At 47.6% G+C, this 19,504-nt stretch overlaps 1 protein-coding gene across 6 annotated transcripts in view; it reads right to left on the bottom strand.

Moving 5' to 3' along the window:
- Positions 1-3,851, bottom strand: part of FAT1 (FAT atypical cadherin 1) — a 144,007-nt gene extending 140,156 nt beyond the window's left edge. For 2 of the 6 annotated variants that reach the window (XR_010318671.1, XM_064272913.1), the window contains exon 1: positions 3,570-3,851. The gene's annotated coding sequence lies outside the window, so the exon portion shown is untranslated. Of the gene's footprint in view, positions 1-613; positions 726-2,215; positions 2,264-3,569 lie in introns of those variants that run through there. The other 4 variants (XM_064272908.1, XM_064272912.1, XM_064272910.1 and 1 more) reach the window with 3 other exon arrangements.
- Positions 3,852-19,504: the final 15,653 nt, after the last annotated feature.

The following is a 19,504-nucleotide window of genomic DNA, read 5'->3' as shown; positions in this document are numbered from 1 at the left end:
TGCGCGCGCTTCCGGGGGCAGTGGGCAAGCTCGGGGTGCAGTGTGCGAGCTCCCGGGGGCAGTGGGCAAGCTCGGGGTGCAGTGTGCCAGCTTGCGGGGAGCAGTTTGCAAGCTCGGGAGGCAGTGTGCACGCCCCCGGGGGCAGTGGGCAAGCTTGGGGTGCAGTGTGCGCGCTCCCGGGGGCAGTGGGCAAGCTGAGAGTCCAGCGTGCGCGCCCCCGGCCACAGTGCGCGCTCTCGCCCCCCTGGCGCCCAGAGCCCGCGCTCTCACGTCCCGCGATGGCCCCAGCACCGGACCCCGACCAGCGCTCGGCTCGGCCATCACCATTCCGTTCACGTCTCCACCGGCTCCGTCCCACCGCCCCCTCCCGGGCCGCCGACCCAGGGCTCCGCTGAACTTTCCAAGTGGGAAGGCGCCGGAGCCACCACTCCTTCCTGCGGGGCTTTCTTCCATCCGATTTTCGGGAGCACCGGGAGGAACACGGTCCCGAGCGGGACAATCCGGGAAAGCACCCACGAAGCCAGCTGCAGGCCGCCGGGGCCCCCCACCCACGGCGCAGCGCTGCGCCCCCGCCCGCCTCCGGCCCGCAGAACTTGGTTCACATCAAACTTACAGCCAAGTTGGCCCCAAGTGGCGACGGCGCTCTCGGGGCGCCCACCTGCCCGCCTCAGCGCGCCCCCGAGCGGCGGGCGGCTCTGTCCGGGTCCTCACCCGCCCCACAGGTCCGCATGGTGTCTGCACCCCGACCTCGCCACCCGCGCCCGCGGAGCCACACCGCGGCGCACCCCGCCTCTCTCTCGCCCGCCGGCCGGCGCCTTACGCTCCCGGCGCGAGAAGTATCCCTCCGCCCGCGGCCACGCCCCCGCGCCGGCGCTCGTTTCCCGGGCGCCGAACTCGAGCCCGCACCTCCCGCGGCCGCAGTCCGGGTTCGGGCGCCGCCAGCACGCGCTCCCCGCCGGGCCCGGGCCCCCCCCAGCCAGCAGCCCCCCCGCCAGCCAGCGGCCCCCCCGCCAGCCAGCGGCCCCCCCGCCAGCCAGCGGCCCCCCCGCCAGCCAGCGGCCCCCCCGCCAGCAGCCCCCCCAGCCAGCAGCCCCCCAGCCAGCAGCCCCCCCAGCCAGCAGCCCCCCCCAGCCAGCAGCCCCCCCAGCCAGCAGCCCCCCCCAGCCAGCAGCCCCCCCCGCAGCCAGCAGCCCCCCCAGCCAGCAGCCCCCCCCTCAGCCAGCAGCCCCCCCCTCAGCCAGCAGCCCCCCCCAGCCAGCAGCCCCCCCCCCAGCCAGCAGCCCCGGGCGGGGAGGAGCCGAGCGAGCGCCGGGTGGTCCCGGCCGCCGAGCGGAGCAGCTCCAGGCTCGTCTCCGTGCCCATGTTAGGTATGGCCACCCCCGACGCTGGCGCGAGGAATTCCTGGGGAATGCGCCCTGCTTGGAGAGGGGACGCGTTAGCTCCGCTGCAGGAATAAAGGGCAAAGCGCATAAGGCCCAAGGAAGAGGCTTCCCGGCCAACCTTGGATACACGCTCTAGAACCCCTGGGGAATCTCTAAGTCTGCATCTGAACGCCTCGCTTTGGGGTCCGCAGTTGCCGGGTGGAATAAAACCTTCCAAAAGGTCTCAAAGGAATCCGGTTACACCGGAATCCACTTCCTCCTCCAGTCTACACTCAGGTCCCCGAGAGTGAATGCGCTTCCCCCGCCACCTCTGCGCAGTGCTGGGAAGACCCCGCACCTCCCCGACCCGGTTACGCCGGGGTTCGGGCCCCAGTGCCGGGTGCGCTGGCGGCCACCCCCACCCGGCTCGGAGGGACAAAGGCTGCTGCGCTGCCTCGTGCGCCCCCCCGGCCGGCAAGTCCGCTCCGAGGGCCCCGTGAGCCCGCCTAACGCGAACCTGCAGGCTCCCTCGGGAAAAGGGGGAACCCCGGCCCTGCAGACGTCCCGCTCCGGGAGCTCCCCGCGCGCAGAGCTCGGCCCGGCGTCCCGAGCTGTGCGCCCATCCCTGGCGCTGGCAGAGCTCCCGGAGCGGGCTCGGCGCCGTGGACACTCCAAGCCCGAGCGCTCCGCGGCGCTGGGACGCAGTCCGCAGAAGGGGACGGACAAAACCTCGGAAAGTTTGTGCGGCTGGAAATCCGAGGACAAAGAGGTCTGGCTTCCCTGGGACCGGGAAAGTGTAGGGGAAACCGCGAGGCAGAGAGGGGCGAACGAGTCTAACGTTAAGAGAGAATTACCTTGGTTCCGAGTTAACGCAGTCATCCTTCAGGCCATTTTAATGGGGACTGAAAAATAAAGGTGTCTATCAGATTATGACGAGGAAGAACAAATACGTGCAGAACGAGTGGGCTAGTTTGTAGCACGAAGTGTGTGTGGTGTATTCTCTACACACTAAGTAGAATACACACATTCACAAGCCCAACACACAACCCCAGCTTCCACGGCCAGGGCCATAACTGCGCTAAGTGATCCTGGCGTTGCACGTCAATCTCATACATGTAACACCTCGAAAGGAGGCGAGCTGATCTCCCAATTCAACCAATTTGCTCTCCTCGCCAAAACCTCTTAGCAAAACACAACCACACAAGGACGCAAGTCCATTTGCGGCGAGGGGCCGGTGCAGGGGGGGAATAAGTGAGGGAAAAACGGAAGAAAAGTAAAAACATGCTTCGTAACATAAAACACTTAATTTTTTTTCCAATGGAACCAAAAGATTCCTCAAGAAAATCACCGTTCATAAACACAAAAATCACGCTTATTGGGGCTAAAACATCTGCTGGGAAATCCCGAATTTCCAGGTTCACTGAGAAACCTAATCGCCTGAAAGAAGTTGCACTTTCATCGCCAAGAGCCAGAGGTTTTTACCGATCCTTTAGACCCAATGGAACGAAATGGAGGTGTCTTTTTGGCTACCCTGGAATCACCGTTACATGAAAGAGCAACGTGCTTCAAGTCCCAAGTTTGTCCTTAAGTAGCCGACCCTCTTTAACCCTGTCCCCTAACACTCGTGGAAATTAAGGGGTTGGGGGAGGCTTCTCGAAGGAAAAACGCTTTCCTCCAGCACCCGCTCCGTTCCAATGCACCCGAGCTGCTACAGATTTGGAAATCGATTAAAGAGTGGGCCCAGGAGGGTGGTAAGTGGTGGCGGGAATGGTGGCGGTGGGCCTAGCGCCCACGTCGCGGGAGCCCCAGGCAGGTCCAAGTTCGCCGTCCGCGCGCCACGGGGCAGGGAGCGCGCCTTGCCGAGTGTCCGGACTAGAGGGCGCTGCGCCACTGCGGATCACCGGGCTGCCGATGCGCACTCCCTGGGCACCATTTCTGTAAGTTGCATTGGAAATATTGCACAAACAGCTTCTCAGCTCCTCAAGTTCTTCCGAACAGCGCTCTGCATGTATTTCATGATTTCCAAAAGCTACGCGTACAGATCTTTCACTCCCGAGCGGTGCACAGCCAGAGGGTGTGCAGCTTCCTGAGCCGAGAGCCTGTGCGAGGCACACGCTTCCCTGCCCCGCTTAGAGCCAACCCCCCCACGTAATTTCATTTACCTTGAAACTTAAATACAAAAAGGCAAGCAGTAAACAAAAAACTCACCAGCCCGGTGGAGTCTCCGACGCTCCGCCTTGACGTCCCCGGCAGCTCCGTAAGGCCCACGCGGTTAGATACTCCCTGAGAGCCGAGTCTCAGGTCCCAACTTTGCCTGCCTCCGATCTTTCAGCGTGTCCCCAAGCAGAGTGCCATCCGCCCGCGCTGCCGGGACCCGGGCGGCCGCATCTCCGGAGCCTTCCGTCCAGGGCGAAGCTGCAGCGCCAAAGGCAGGCGAACACCGTGCGCGAGGGCCGGAGACGGGCCGAGGAGGAGCCAAGTTTGCCCGGACACGTCCGGGCAGCCAGCTGCCGAGTTGGGGAGTCGCGCCGGGAGCCGCAGCGGATCGCTGCCTCTTCGGCCACCCCGCCCCGCGGAGGCGCTGGGGGAGGGGCGGTGACGTCACGCCCCGCCTCGCCCCCGCCCCGCCCCCACCCCGGCGCGGACCCGGCTCTCCGGCGGGTCCAGGGCGCAGGCAGTCGGGCTGCGGGCGCACAGGGGCGCGGGCTGTGCGGGCGCCGCGGCTCCTGTGCGCGCTCCCGTGTGCGCCGAGCGCAGGCCTCCCCAGGACTCCGCGCCTGGCGACTGGGGACCGCCCCGCGCACCTCTCGGGCTTGCTTTCTCTCCCTCCCGCGGCGTCTCCCGCGCCGTGGACCGCAGGTGATGCGCTTCGTCTTCTGCGGCTGAAACTCGTCGCGACGTGTCTCCGGCCCGGTTTGTTTAGGGCGGAAGCGCGGGCAGTCTCTGTGGACTAGACTGGACGGCTTGGACTTGGTAGCCCTCCAACTTCTGGATGTGATATATTTTAAGTATTGTTTTTGCTCGAGCGCTGTTTGTGGACTTTGTGTTGAAAATCACGGAGCCATATTTTAACTTAGAAATCCTTTCCAAATGCGCCTACGTTTTTAGACCGTAATCCAAAGCATAGAAGGTTCGGAGGGGCGGAGGGAGAGATGGGGGCGGAGCCAATGCCTAACGTTTCTGGGGGTCTTCCTTCCATAGCGATTAGGCTAGTAGTACACGAAACAGTGGTCCGCTGGTAATGTAGACTAAGACAGATGCAAACACTGTTAAAAGTTTAATTTGTAAATGAATGCATCGTCCAGACTCCAGGGAAGCATCTGCTGTGGAATATTTTTTAATACCACTAAAGTACCAAAATATCTCCTAAACAGAGTGAAATGCCCAGGGAGCCATTTCTATGAGTTGACGCTGTCCCCAAAAGGTTGGTGTTAAAATTTGGATGCTCCCTGGAAGGCGAGGGAGAGGGGAGGTTTGTTAATACGTTTGCATCCACTGATTTAAGCCTGCTGGCCAGTTGAGCTGGTCGTTCACTTTTGAAAGGTGAAGAGCAGAACCGTGAGGGGAACAGGCAAGGAGTTAACAGTTCAGAGAAAAAAGGGTGAGCGATTGGATTCTCACTTTGTGTCCATCATTAAAATGTGCGCTTAGTCTGCAGGAAGTCGTATCAGTTTTCTCATCTGTGATATGGGAGTATATGCCTCATATGCTAAGTAATAATAATAAATTCGTATTTTCATCTATACCAGAAATACTTATTGAACACCGTTTATTTGCCAGAGAGATAACATTCTTTCGTGCAGTCCGCAGTTTTTACTGAGCATCACATACAGTGTCTAGCGAGCACACACAGCAACAGCCGCCCCCGAGTGGACTCTGACTCAGGGTATCACACGTGCGTCAAAGTAGAGTGGGGCTCCACAGGGTTTTCAGTGGTCGATTTTTTTAGGCAGTAGATGGAGAGGCCTTTCTTCCGAGGTCCCTGTGGGTGGACTGGAAAGAACCTCCAACCTTTCTTTTAGAAGCTGAGCCAGTTAACTGTTGGCCCCATTCAGGGAATCTTCAGTAAGCCCATAATAAAAACCAAAATAATAGGTACTTAATTAATATTGTTAGTTATCTTACCTTCCTCCCACTCTTTGTAGTGTCCCTGTATTTTCATCTATAAAATTAGGCAGGCTTGCAGCAAGGTTGGAGCCCTGTGGCATAGTGGATAAGAGCTCGGCTGCTAACCAAAAAAGGTTGGCAGTTCCAGTCCACCAGCCACTCTTTGGAAACACTATGGGGCAGTTCTACTCTGTCCTATAGGGTCTCTCTGAGTCAGAATCGACTCAGAGGCAGCAGGTTTGGTTTGTTTGTTTTTTGTTTTACAGCAAGGTTATCACCCGTGATTCAAGGCACACTTTGATTTGGAAGGGGGGGAGGGGAAGAGCACCGGGAGGCTGAGAGAAGCAGGGCTGTGGGAAAGGACCTTTGAGGCCCCTGCAGACCCAGGGGCAGCCGGAAGGTGCCAGATTCCTGGGGAGGGAGGAGGGAATGAAGAGAAAAACTGACTTTAAAGGCCAGCCTGTCTGCCGAGCAGACTTCTCCAGCTTCACTGTTTCAGTTATACAGACTCAATCCTTTGATGTCACTAGTTAAACTAGAAAGTGACTAGTATTACAAGTTCCTGTAACGGATACACGTAAATTCATCCCAAGATGCCGCTGTGCTAGTCCATTTGGTTTGCTGTACTTCTCTGTAGTTGTCCTACAGAGATCAAATTATTTCTATACAAAAAAGAAAAACACAAATGAAAGAAACAGATTTCTAACAGTTGGTAGTACTAATCAAAATAACTAGTTTTTATTTTTATTTTTTTAAGTGAGAAAGGCAGAAAAATCTTAGCAAAACTTGTACACGAAGAGATAGCTGCATTACATTTCGTTCAACTCCTGGTGACCTTATGTACAACAGAACAGCAGGTTGCCCTGTAGGACATCATCCTCAATCTCCAACATGTTCCAGTCCGTCCCTGCGGGGGCTGCCCCAGTCCATCTCTGGCCGTCTCCTTCATCAAACATGACTTCCTCCAGCAACTGATTCCTCCTGATGGTGTGTCCAGAGCGAGCGAGACAGTGTTCTCCTGTGACCCATATGGGTAATCTTTAGGACGTTACCAGGCCTTTCTTCCCAGTCTGGAAGCACCTCCAAAACATGTCCACCATGTTCACTCTGAGTCACCACGGTGACTCTGCTGTATTTGAAATACTGGTGGAATGGCTTCCAGTGTCACAGCAACAAGGAAGCCATCACAGCACAACGAACTGACAGACAGGCGGTAGAACAAAACCTCAGGACCTGTCCAATATGGTAGGTAGCCACTAGCTACTTGAGCACCTTTTCAAGTACCCAACGTCCACATGCTTCTAGTGGCTATCGTGCGGTCAGCACAGAATAAAGAACTTTTTCATCATCTCAGAGTTTCGTCAAACAATGCTGCTACAGCCAAACCAAAACCAAACCCATTGCATCAAGTTGATTCCGACTCACAGGAGGACAGTAGAACCACCCCATAGAGTTTCCAAGGAGTGCCTGGTGGATTCGAGCTGCTGACCTTTTGGTGAGCTGGCATGGCACTTAACCACTACGCCCCCAGGGTTCCCAGTGCTGCTGTAGACCGTTTAAATCTTTCCTGTTGTTTTTAAAAGGTTGTAATGAATCAGAATTGACTCTACAGAAATGGGTTTGGTTTTGTTCTCACTTTTTACAATCTCAATGCATCCTATATTGAATCACTTCTAAAATATGAAGAAAAACAAAGCCAGAATCACAGAAGGATTCACTCATTCGAAAGTATCAAGTACCAACAATGCACTAGGTGAAATTACACCTGACTCAAAATTTAATGAGATGTGTGTGTAATGATTAAATATTGGCGTGGCTTAACGTGGCCTTTTAGTTGCTTTCCATTCCATCTTTGCTGAGCACTAAAACCAGGGGAAATCAGCAGTGATTTAAACAAGAAAGTATTCTGTTAAGATGGTTTTAGGACTAAACAATTACAAGTCGGCTGACTTCTTGCATCCCTCCCTCTCTCTGTTCTTTTCACTGCTTTCTCGTCTGCCCCCTGCTGCCTGCACTTCCTAGAGGTGACACTGTTCAGCCCCTCCCACTTCCCCACACTTTGGAATTAGTTTACACTTTGAATTCAAATACAGCAATCCTGGGGTCACTTTTATTCCCCAAGGGGGCCATTAGACGAGACAACTAGGCAATCTGATAAGAATCAGTAACTGTGGGTATGAATATGCTAATATTCCTCTATTCCTGGTGTGTTATAACAAGGGCTTCTTCAAGCTATAGCTTAACAATAAAATTTTATTCTAATGGCGAAATTCCAGATGCTATAGCAAGTCAGTTTGGAAGACATTTGGAGACGTTACAAATCACCTGCTGGATGGCTAACCATGAAAAAAACAAATAAAAGTAATAATCAAAAAAAGTGGGACAAAGTGCATCTTCACTTTACAGATAAATACATAGTGGAATAGAGGAGTTGGAGACTTTCTATCCTTATGAATATAAGGTCAACATCCCCAAATGGTTTGTGGTGGGATAGATATAATTCTTGTGATGATTTCCAAGTCATTTATTAAAGGATTCCGCCTCTACCTTTTTGAATGGTAAGCAGCGAATCATCCAGAAAGACTTGGGGTCAGAAGACTATTTTGAGCCTTGTCTTTACCACATAAAGTCTGACTTATTTGATTATTCACTAAATGTAGGGAATCTCACTTTTCTCTATAAAGGTGGGTCTATAGAATGGATTTAAAAAAAAAAAACAAAAACCTATCTCACCGGTTGTGAGAGATACCAGTAAAAAATGGTGATAATAAGTACTCAAGTGGATTCCAACTCATTCTGACCCCATATGGCAGAGTAGAACTGCCCCATAGGGTCTTTGGTGGTAATCTTTATGGGAGGAGATTGCCAGGTCTTTTCTTCCTGGGAGCCACTGGTGAGTTAAAACCACGACCTTCTGGTTAGCAGCACAGAAGTCCTGTTTATGCTGTCAGGACTCCTTCCAATATCATTATTCTCCCCAAACTTGCCCATAATTTCATACCCCGCGACTCACTAGCGTCTCAGCTGTGACTCTTTGTAGAACCAGCAGTAATAAGTAACATTTGTTTAGTGCCAGTTATACTCCAGACTCCATTCCAACTTCTTACAAAAACCTACAAGATATCAGCAATTAATACCCCACCCCCATTTTGCAGATAAGAATTGAGAATTAGGTAGATTGGATATCTCCCAGTGGGTCCCCAGTGGAACAGAAACCTAAGGCCAGCTGTCTCCTGAGCAACACTCTCATCTGCTGTAACACACTAGCTTCTACAGGTTGCACCTCCTTGTACCGGGTATTAACCAAGGCCGCTTTGTATCAAAGGTCAGCAATGTGGTCTAAGAAGCAGCCTAGGGGCAGAGCAGAGAAACTGTCAAACGGTGGCTGGAGGAAGAAACTCCTTTTTAGCAGCTGCGCTGAGTAATACTGTTTAAAAGTGAGTCCCTTAATCCCAAACAAGGAGCATCACTGCTTATGTGTGTTTAGAAATCTCGGTGTAATAGTACACCCATTATCTGTTTGCATTACGTGTTTTCCTGTGTAGATATGCATACTCTTAAACACATTTCTTTTCAATTCAGAGTTGTCTTCTGGCTTTTAACTCATTTAGTCTGAACAGCAGAAAAATACACACGAGTGTTTCTCCATGAATTCTGGCAAGGACTATCTCACAGAATTTCACGACCAGCATTTCAATTTACACTTTGTGTTTCCCTTTCCTGGTCTAGTTCCATGAGTGTCTCTTTATCCCTCCAGTTCTGCTTTCTGTTTCACTCATGCTCTCACTTATGACAACACGTAGTTTTAGCCTTGGAATATTCCCACCATCTATACTTTTTACTATTAAAAAACAAGCAAACAAACCAAACCCACTGCCAACAGGTCGACTCTATAGGACAGAGTAGAGCAGCCCCCACAGGGTTTCCAGGGAGTGGCTGGTGGATTCAAACTGCCAACCTGACCTTTCGTTTAGTAGCCGAGCTCTTAGCCACTACGGCACCAGGGCTCCCTCTTTTTCCTTTCCTTTTTACTATTCAGGCTCATCCATTTTCCTGGCAGAATTTTTTGGTTGCGAAGGCTAATCGTAGATAGAAACCGGATAGGTAGACAGCTGCTGTCGGGCGGACTCCAGCTCATGGTGACCTTATGTGCAGCGGAACAAAACTCTGCCCAGCCCAGCATCATCCTCACAATGCCAGCATGTTAGGGCCCATCACTGCAGCTACTGTGCCAATCCATCTCACCAACCGTCTCCCATGCCCTCCTGACCCTCTGTGTCACCAAACATGGTGTTCTCCTTCAGCAATGGATCCTTTCTGATGAGCTGTCTAAAGCAAGTGAGTAGGACATTGTTCTGTTGTGATCCATAAGGTTTTCATTGGCTAGTTTTTGTAAGTAGATTACCAGGCCTGTCTTCCTACTCTGTCTTAGTCTGGAAGGTCTGCTGAAACGTGTCCACCATGGGTGACCCTGCTGGCATTTGAAAGCTGGTGGCATAGCTTCCAGCATCACAGCAACACACAAGCCTTCACAGTATGACAAACGGACAGATGGGTAGTGGACATAGAAATTAAAAGGAACCCATTGGGAAATGAGGTGTGTGACAGACCTTTGGTTGTCCTCCCACCCTCCCCCCAACATTCTTTATATAACAGATGATCTATCTAAGTCCATTGTAGAGGTTCTATAAAAAAAAAAAAAAAAGGGACCCCCCCCAAAAAACAAACCCGTTGCTGTCAAGTTGTTTTCGACTCATAGCAACCCTATAGGACAGAATGGAACTGGGTTTCCAAAAAGTGGCTGGTGGATTTGAACTGCCGGCCTTTTGGTTAGCAGCCAAACACTTAACCACTATACCACCAGGACAGGTGGACTAATGCTGACCAATGAGCTGTTAAAGGAAGTTTGCTGGAAGCTTCTGGGGAAAATTTCCTCCCTCTTAAGGTAGTAATTATGAGCCAGAATCCACTCCATGGCAACAGGTTTAAGAAAGTAAGGGAGCCCTGGTGGTGCAGTGGTTAAGAGCTCAGGCTGCTAACCAAAAGGTTGGCAGTTCGAATCCAACAGCTGCTCCTTGGAAACCCTATGAGGCAGTTCTACTCTGTCCTATAGGATCCCCTTTTGTGTGTGTTTGTGTAATTTATCAGACGTGGAAGCATGGGTTCAACTGACTGTCTCGAAATTGATTTGTACGGTGGACTGCAGAGATGTGTAGTGAACCGGCTGCGCCCACGATCGTGCGATGGACCGCGGAGACGGGCAGTGAACCGGCTGCGCCCACAGATTCCTTAACCACTCAGGACACTGCTGATTCATCCACCTGGTGTGTTGGAGACAGTTCAAACCTGAGTGTTTCTTGTTAGGTGCCGTCAAGTCGGTTCTGATTCATAGTGACTCTGTGTACGACAGAAGAAAACACTGCCTGGTCCTGCACCATCCTCGCAATTGTTGTTATGCTTGATCCCATTGTTGCAGCCACTGTGTCAGTCCATCTCTTTGAGGGTCTTCCTCTTTTTTGCTGACCCTCTGCTTTAGCAAGCATGTTGAACTTCCCCAGGGACTGGTTCCTCCTGATAACATGCCTAAAGTTCAAAAGAGAAAGCCTCATCGTCCTCATTTCTAAGGAGCACTCTGGCTGTACTTCTTCCAAGATGGATTTGTTCTTCTGGCAGTCTATGGTATATTCAATATTCTTTGCCAACACCACAATTCAAAAACATCATTTCTTCTTTGGTCTTCCTTATTTATTGCCCAGCTTTCCTATGCGTATGAGACTATTAAAAATACCATGGCTTGGGTCAGGCACATCTTAGTCCTCAGAGTGACATCTTTGCTTTTCAACACTTTTGCAGCAGATTTGTCCAATGCAATACGTCATTTGATTTCTTGACCGTTGCTTCCATGGGCATTGATTGTAGATCTAAATAAAATGAAATCCTTGACAACTTTAATATTTTCTCCACTTATAATTGTCCAGTTGTGAGGTGCTTTATGCTGAAGTGTAATCCATACTGAAGACTGTGGTCTTTGACCTTCATCAGTAAGTGCTTCAAGTCCTCTTCACTTTCAGCAAGCAAGGTTGTGTCATCTGTATATTGCAGGTTGTTAATGAGCCTTCCTCCAATCCTGATGCCAAGTTCTTCTTCATATAATCCAGTTTCTCAGATTATTTGCTCAGCATACAGATTGAGTAAGTATGGTGAAAGGATACAACCGTGATGACACCTTTCCTGACTTTAAACCACACAATATGTTTTAGGCTGGGTTCTCAAGAGAAGCAAAATCAGTAAAGAGTATAAGTATATATATAGAAAAATTTATATCAAGGAAACAGCTTGTGCAATTGTAGAGGCTGGAACGTCCCAAGTCCATGGATCAGGATAAAATCCTCTCCCAATTCAAGAAGCTACAGAAGCTGGTGAACCCAAGATCGGCAGGTCGGGGAGCAGGACTCTTGCTCCTAAACTGTGAAGATCAGTGAATCACAAGATCAACAGGTAAGCTGCTAGCTCAAGTCCCAAGAACCAGAAGTCAGACTACAAGAGGCAGCTGCTAGATCCAGAACAAGCCAAAGCCTTGGCAAGATGAGCGGGGAAGAAGTAGGTGGTGGAGAGAATGAAGGCTGAGGGGGCAGTGAACCACCACAGGCCTTGCCCCTGACAGTACTAGTCAGCAGATTGCATCATGGGGGTGACCACATATCAAATTTCAACAGGGAAGCAATCACAACATTATACAACTGCCAAAACACTGAGAATTATGGCCCAACCATGCTGACACACAGTCTTAACCATCACACAGTATCCCCTCGTACTGTTTGAATGGCTGCCTCTTGATCTATGTACAGGTTTCACATGAGCACAATTAAGTGTTCTAAAATTCCCGTTCTTCAAAATATTATCCATAATTTGTTATGATCCACACAGTTGAATGCCTTTGCACAGTCAATAAAACACAGGTAAATATCTTTCTGGTATTCTCTGCTTTCAGCCAGGATCCATCTGACATCATCAAAGACATTCCTGGTTCCACATCCTCTTCTGAATCCAGCTTGAATTTCTGAAGGTTCCCTGTTGATATATGCCGCAGCTGCTTTTGAATGTTGAATGATCTTCAGCAAAATTTTACTTGCTTGTGATATTAATGATATTGTTCAATAATTTCTGCATTCTGTTGAATCACCATTTTTTTTTTTTTTTTTTGAATGGGCACTAATATGGATCTCTTCCAGTTGGTTGGCCAGGTGGCTGTCTTCCAAATTTCTTGGGACAGATGAGTGAGTGCTTCTAGCATTTCATCTGTTTGTTGAAACATCTCAGTTGGTATTCTTTGAATTCCTGGAGACTTGTTTTTCACCAATGCCTTCAGTGAAGCTTGGACTTCTTTCTTCAATACCGTTGGTTCTTGATCATATGCTACCTCCTGAAATAGTTGAGCATCGACCAATTCTTTTTGGTACAGTGACTCTGTTTATTCCTTCCATCTTCTTTTGATGTTTTCTTGCATCGTTCAATATTTTGTCCATAGAACTCTTCAATATTGCAACTCAAAGCTTGAATTTTTTTCTTCACGTCTTTCAGCTTGAGAAATGCTAAGCATGTTCTTCCCTTTTGGTTTTCTAACTCCAGGTCTTTGTACATTTCATTATAATACTTGACTTTGTCTTCTTGAGCTGCCCTTTGAAATCTTCTGTTCAGTTCTTTTACTTCATCATTTTTTCCATTCCCTTTAGGTACTCTTATGACATTCCCTTTGGTCTTTGAGAAGGTACTGAAGAAATGGGTTAAAGATCAGAGGGGGGGAGATCAGTATTACTTGGATAAAAAGTCTGATCCTTCACAAAAAGCTTCACAGATACTAAGTCCTGAGAACCATGCTTTGAGCAAATATGAATCAGTGAGATGAAGAGAGGAAGGCTATTGGGTGCTCTTAGGGGAGAAAAACGTTTCATAGAGTATGGCTAGGCTACGTATTTGGGCTTTCTAGCTACAAATGGATGTCATCTCACTGGAGCTCATGTCAGCTGTGTGACTGAGCGTGGGTGGGAATGGGCAAAGTTCAATTTCTTACCTGTATGCTTTGGTCTTTAGTACTAATCCCCAGGACGCAGAGAGGTTTGCACATTCACTGATTGGCTGTAGAGAATTATCCTATTTGAAGCATGCCATCTGTTTCCAGTTGGGATCTGACTGATACAAGCAGACCTATTAATTATCTTTCTCAAACCAGCTGTTGGCCACTGTGGGCATGGCTTCCTGGAAGCTTTTGCCATCCACTGTTTGTCTATATTCCCTGTAAGCAAAGGTGTCAGCATAGAGCAGTGATTCTCCAAGTCTGGTGCCGGGCAGGCAGCATCAGCACCATCTGGGAACTTGTTAAAAATGCAAATTCTAGAACCCCACCCCACATCCACTTAATCCAAAACTCAGGGTGGGACCCAGAAATCTGCTTTAATGAGCCCTTCAGTGATTCTGATACGACTTAAAGCATGATAACCATTGGTATAAGGGGGATCACAAAGGATAGCACAGCATCCTGAAGCTAGTTGCAGATGAAATTTTAACACAGCCTGAAGGGAGGAGAAAGGAAACGGGTTAGTAGTACCCAGAAAGAGAAAGAGCCAGGTTTGCCTACCTTGATAAGGTAGTGACATGCCATTGAGGAACACAGCCAGTCCAAGGTAGCCTTATGGTGGCGTCTTAGTTAACAAGTGCTGGTATAACAGAAATACCACAAGTGGATGACTTTAACACAAAGAAATTTATTCTCTCACAGTTTAGGAGGCTAGAAGTCCAAATTCAGGGTGCCAGTTCTAGGGGAAGGCTTCCTCTGTCAGCTCTGGAGGAAGAGCCTCGTAATCAGTCTTCCTTTAGTCTAGGAGCTTTCTCTGCAGAGAAACCTCAAGTCCAAAAGAGGCACTTTGCTCCCGGTGCTGCCTCCTTCATGGTCTGGGTCTCTGCTGGCTTCTCTCTTTTATATCTCAACAGAGATTGGCTTAAAACACAGTCTAATCTTATAGACTGGGTCTTGCCTCATAAACATAACTGTCGCTAATCCTGCCTCATCAACATAATAGAGGTAGGATTTATAACACATAGGAAAATCACATCAGATGACAAAATGGTGGACAATCACACAATACTGGGAATCATGGCCTAGCTAAATTGACAGATATTTTTGGGTGACATGATTCAATCTATGATGGGGGTGGGGAGGTCTGAGAAATAAACACACTGATTTCACTAGCCTTCTCCTCTACCCCCATGGTCTTCTTTGTGGGCTCCCCACTGGTCAAACCTCACTGGATGCCAGAGAGAAGCCCATTGATAACAACCCACACAGGCTGATCCCCCAGAACACAGAGCAGGATTGGGTGATCATGCCAGAGGCAAGCAAAACAAATCCTGAGTTCCTGTCCTGCTTTCTGATACCATGCTAGGAAACAACACAATCTGAGTCTGGTTAACTGGGATTTATGGACTTTCTCATTCCTGTAGAAGTGGAACACGTCAGAAGGGGAGCTTAAACGTGCAGGGGAAACAAATATTTCCTCTAGATGAATTTAATGTGGGATGAGTCTCAGGGGATCATTATACCATCAGGGTAAGTGACTCAAGGCTATATCAACAATGTCCTAAGTAGATTACTTTATTGGAGATTAATGAACCGAGGGATCATATTAAAGAGATATGTGTTAATGGAATCGTCATCTCATTCTACAGCCCATACTCTCCAAATATGATATTAAGGAAAAAAAAAAAAAAAAAACCAGCGTGTGGGAATTACTCTACCAAAACCCAAACCTGTTCCGATTTATAGCAACTCTATAAGACAGAGTAGAACTGCCCCATAGTTTCCAAGGAGCGGCTGTAGACTCGAACTGCTGACCGTTTAATTAGCAGCTGTAGCTCTTAACCGCTGCATCACCAGGGCTCTGGTAATTAGTTGTAATTACAACACATTGAAAAGGTAGCCCAGGGTCTAGTAGCAGGAGTTCAAGAAAAACCGTGATAGCTTATTGGGAAGATAAAAATTCACTGTGCGAATTTTGTGGATTGGTTATTGTTAGATACCTAAAGCTGACAATAAGGAGGGGAACACTTCTTATCCTCCTTCTGGCAGAATTTACCAATTTGAGGAATTGCTCCAGGGGACCTCAACAACCCATACTACCTTTAGTGCCTTGTAGAGAAGTGACAAGCCAATAGTGGAAGTAGGTGGATGCCATCATTGTGTTTGGGAGACTGTCACGAGAGCGCAAGCAACTCTTCCCTAAAGTTCCACCCATCCTGGATAATGGCTTTAGGTGATCCTGTGAAAGCTACAGTTTTCTCAGGATGCCACACACTGTTTACTGGATGACACTCCAAGATGGCTTGTCCTACCACCTGATGTCCTCCCAGCAGTAACAGGCCACCTTGTAGTTCAATATGTAAGGTCTGCTACATGGGCATATGAGCCCTGGTGGCTCAGTGGTTAAGATCTACGGCTGCCAACCAAAAGGTTGGTAGTTCGAATCCACCAGCTGCTCCTTGGAAACCCTATGGGGCAGTTGATGAAACAGAAATGGGTTTGAGGTTTTTTTTTTTTTTGGTTTGCATGACCAAAGCACCCGTGTAGATTAACTATCAAAACCTTATTGCTTGATCCTTACTTTAATAAAAGTTACTATTTACTCACATTTATCATTTTCTTAAAACTTTTTCCTCTTTGGAAAGCCTCTTTAATCTCGGCTTTTAATGGCTCTCTGAGGTAAAGCACGTTTTGATGAGATAGTCAGCCATGGAATGCGTTTTCACGTGCTTCATTTGGCTCTGACAGCTTGATAGCACATTGCTGGAATGTGAAATAAAGGTTGTGGACATGAATTGAGTACTTTGGCTACAGAAGCCAAAATAACTATCTGTTTTTTTTTACAGATTGAGTTGTGTCCCCCAAAAATATGTGTTGTAAATCCTAACCTCTATGCCTGTGGTTATAATCCCATTTGGGAATGGGTTGTCTTTATTATGTTAATGAGGCAGGATTAGTGTAGGTTGTCTTGAGTTAGTCTCTTTTGAGATATAAAAGAAATTAAAAACAAGCTAGGAAGCAGAGACTAGGGAAGAGAGACATCAAGCCACAGGAAGATCACCCAGGAGCAGAAGCTCAGAAAAGACAAGGACCTTCCTCCAGAACCGACACAGGGAGAAAAGCCTTCCTCTAGAGTCGGCACCCTGAACTTGGACTTCTAGCCTCCCAAACTGTGAGAAAATAAATATCTCTTTGTTAAAGCCACCAATTTGTGATATTTCTGTTATTAAGGATGCTAGATAACTAAGACAGGGCCTCAGTTCTGTTTGTTTTTTCTGTTTTTTGAACTTGCTGTTTACTTCTGTTCTCTGGTCTATTTTCATTGTGAAGAAGCAAATGATGAAGTAAGACTCTAAATTTTAGAGTCGAAAATAAAGGCTATATGTATTTTTTCTGACGATACCTATTTTCTCAGAAATGTTCTGGTTCTGAAATGTCATGCTTAAGTAAAAATTTACATAATATACTTTTAGATTGTAGATGTGTATTTTGGAGGAGCCCTGGTGGTGCAGTGGATAAAGGGCTCGGCTGCTAACCCACAAGTCAGTGATTAGAACCCACCAGCCACTGTGCAGGAGAAAGGTGTGGTAGACTGCTTCTGTAAAGATCACAGCCTTCGAAACCAAATGCAGCAGCTCTACTCTGTCCTATAGGGTCGCCATGAGTCAGAACCACCCAATGGCAATGGGTTTATCTGTATTTTGAACAGATTTAGCTGTGGGTATGTATTCTAGATTCCATAGTTGTTTTTGTTGTTGTTGATAGGTGTCATCAAGTCAGTTCCAACTCATAGAGATCTATGTGCAGATTCCCATTAGGTCCAGATATTTCCTGTTGAACAGTTATTTCTGAACAGTTCTTTTATTTTAGTGTGAGTTTTTAGATATACTAAGTGATTCTATTAGGAAGTCTAACCTTTTGGTAGAATTTAGTCTACCAATTTGAGTAAATCCATTTCTGAAAATTTTCAGGATGTACTAGACTCTTCTGAACTTAATGTTCTCTTGAAATGGATGGAAAGTTAGGTTTTGAATATCACTGTGTAGACAACCTCTGTTTGGTACTGCATTTTACTTTAAACCTTTATTCTATACACCTTAAGCATTTTCACGATTAACTGTGGGAGTGTTTTAAAGAAGAGTCATATTGTTAACACGCAGTGTTTAGACCATTGAGTATCACCTTTAGAGGTGCTGTGCTCACAGGCTGCGTAGGTAGAACACAGTGACTCCGATCCTGGGCTTCTTGAGAAGGAACAAGGGCTCCGGGAGAATGGCCATGAGTACTTGTTATATTCAGTGAGCAGCCCTCTTATAACTAATTGTGTCACTGTGATCATTATCTTGTCAGGCCATACTAAGTCTTTTTTGGACAAGATTACATAGCAAAATGCAGAAAGCAAGTGTGAAATACTACTCACTTTTTAAAAACCTGAATGATCTATACTGAATGTTTTTTTATGGATTTTATGAAATTACCTACCAGTTCACTTTATTTTAGACTCAGATCTAACCTTCGCTTGGTTGAGTTTATATTGTACTTTCTGTGTGCAAAGATGTTTTCTTCCATTGCATCTACCCAGCAGTTACTTGTAGAAACTATGGAAAGATGGTTTTGTGAAGCTCACAGTGATACAGTGGGGAGAACACGGGCTTTGCAAATGAGACAGACCTTGATTAGGCTGTACGACTTGTGACAATTTACTTAACAGCTCTGAACCTTAGTTTTCTTATCTAAAAACATGTGTAACGATATTTACCCATTAGAGTTATTGGAAAAGCCAAGTCTAAAACCTGGCAAGCATATGTTGTTGTCGTTAGGTGCCATCAAGTGGTTCTGACTCATAGCAACCCTATGTACAACAACGAAAAACTGCCCGGTCCTGTGCCATCCTCACAATCATTGCATTGCTTGACGCCATTGTTGCAGCCACTGTGTCAATCCATCTCATTGAGGGTCTTCCTCTTTTTCACTGACCCTCCACTTTACCAAGCATGATGTCCTTCTCCAGGGATTGATTCCTTCTGATAAAATGTCTGAAGTATGTGAGACAAAGTCTCTTCATCCTCGCTTCTAAGGAGCATTCTGGCTGTACTTCTTCCAAGACAAGCATGTCGATTTCTAATGTCTCCCTTCCTTCTATATCTGTTACGTATTAACTATTATAAAATGTATTCAGATTCCATTTATTAGAACAACGTTTTAGTTAGTCCTGCTATAACAGAAATACCGCAAGTGCGTGGCTTTAACAAACAGAAATTTATTTTCTCACAGTTTAGGAGGCTGGGAGTCAGAATTCAGGGTGCTGGCTCTAAGGGAAGACTTTCTCTGTCTGTTGGCTCTGAAGGAAGGTCCTTGTGTCTTCTGAGTTTCTTCTGCTCCTTGGCGATCTACATGTGGCTTGGCATCTCTCTTGCCCTATCTCTGCTCTGCTTGCTTGTTTAATTTCTTGTATATCTCACAAGAAATTGACTTAAGATATACCCTACACTAGTCCCGTCCCATTAATGTAACAAAGACAGCTCATTCCCATGTGGGATTATGACCACAGGGTTAGAGGTTAGGATTTAAAACACGTATTTTAGGGGTACACAATTCAACCCACAACAAGCAATAACCTAAAATCTGTTTTATATCTTTAAAAGACATAGATCAGAAAATTATTTATAGGGAATTTGAGGCTCTAGTAAAATAGCCTAATGAAGCCGTGGTGGCATAGTGGTTAAGAGATTGGCTGCTAACCAAAACATTGGCAGTTCAAATCCACCAGCCACTCCTTAGAAACCCTGTGGGGCAGTTCTACTCTGTCCTACAGGGTCGTTAAGGGTCGGAACTAACTCAATGGCACCTAACAACAGCATAATACAACTCTTCAAGTTGAACTCCAGTAAGCTTTCTTCTAGAGATTTGGGTCTTTAAACTATCTTTATCCCTATGATCAGTGTTTTAGGTAGGGCCATTT

This window comes from Loxodonta africana, chromosome 19 (assembly GCF_030014295.1).
Source record: "Loxodonta africana isolate mLoxAfr1 chromosome 19, mLoxAfr1.hap2, whole genome shotgun sequence".
In the NCBI taxonomy this organism is placed as follows: domain Eukaryota; kingdom Metazoa; phylum Chordata; class Mammalia; order Proboscidea; family Elephantidae; genus Loxodonta; species Loxodonta africana.
This window is presented reverse-complemented; position numbering and strand designations above follow the sequence as displayed.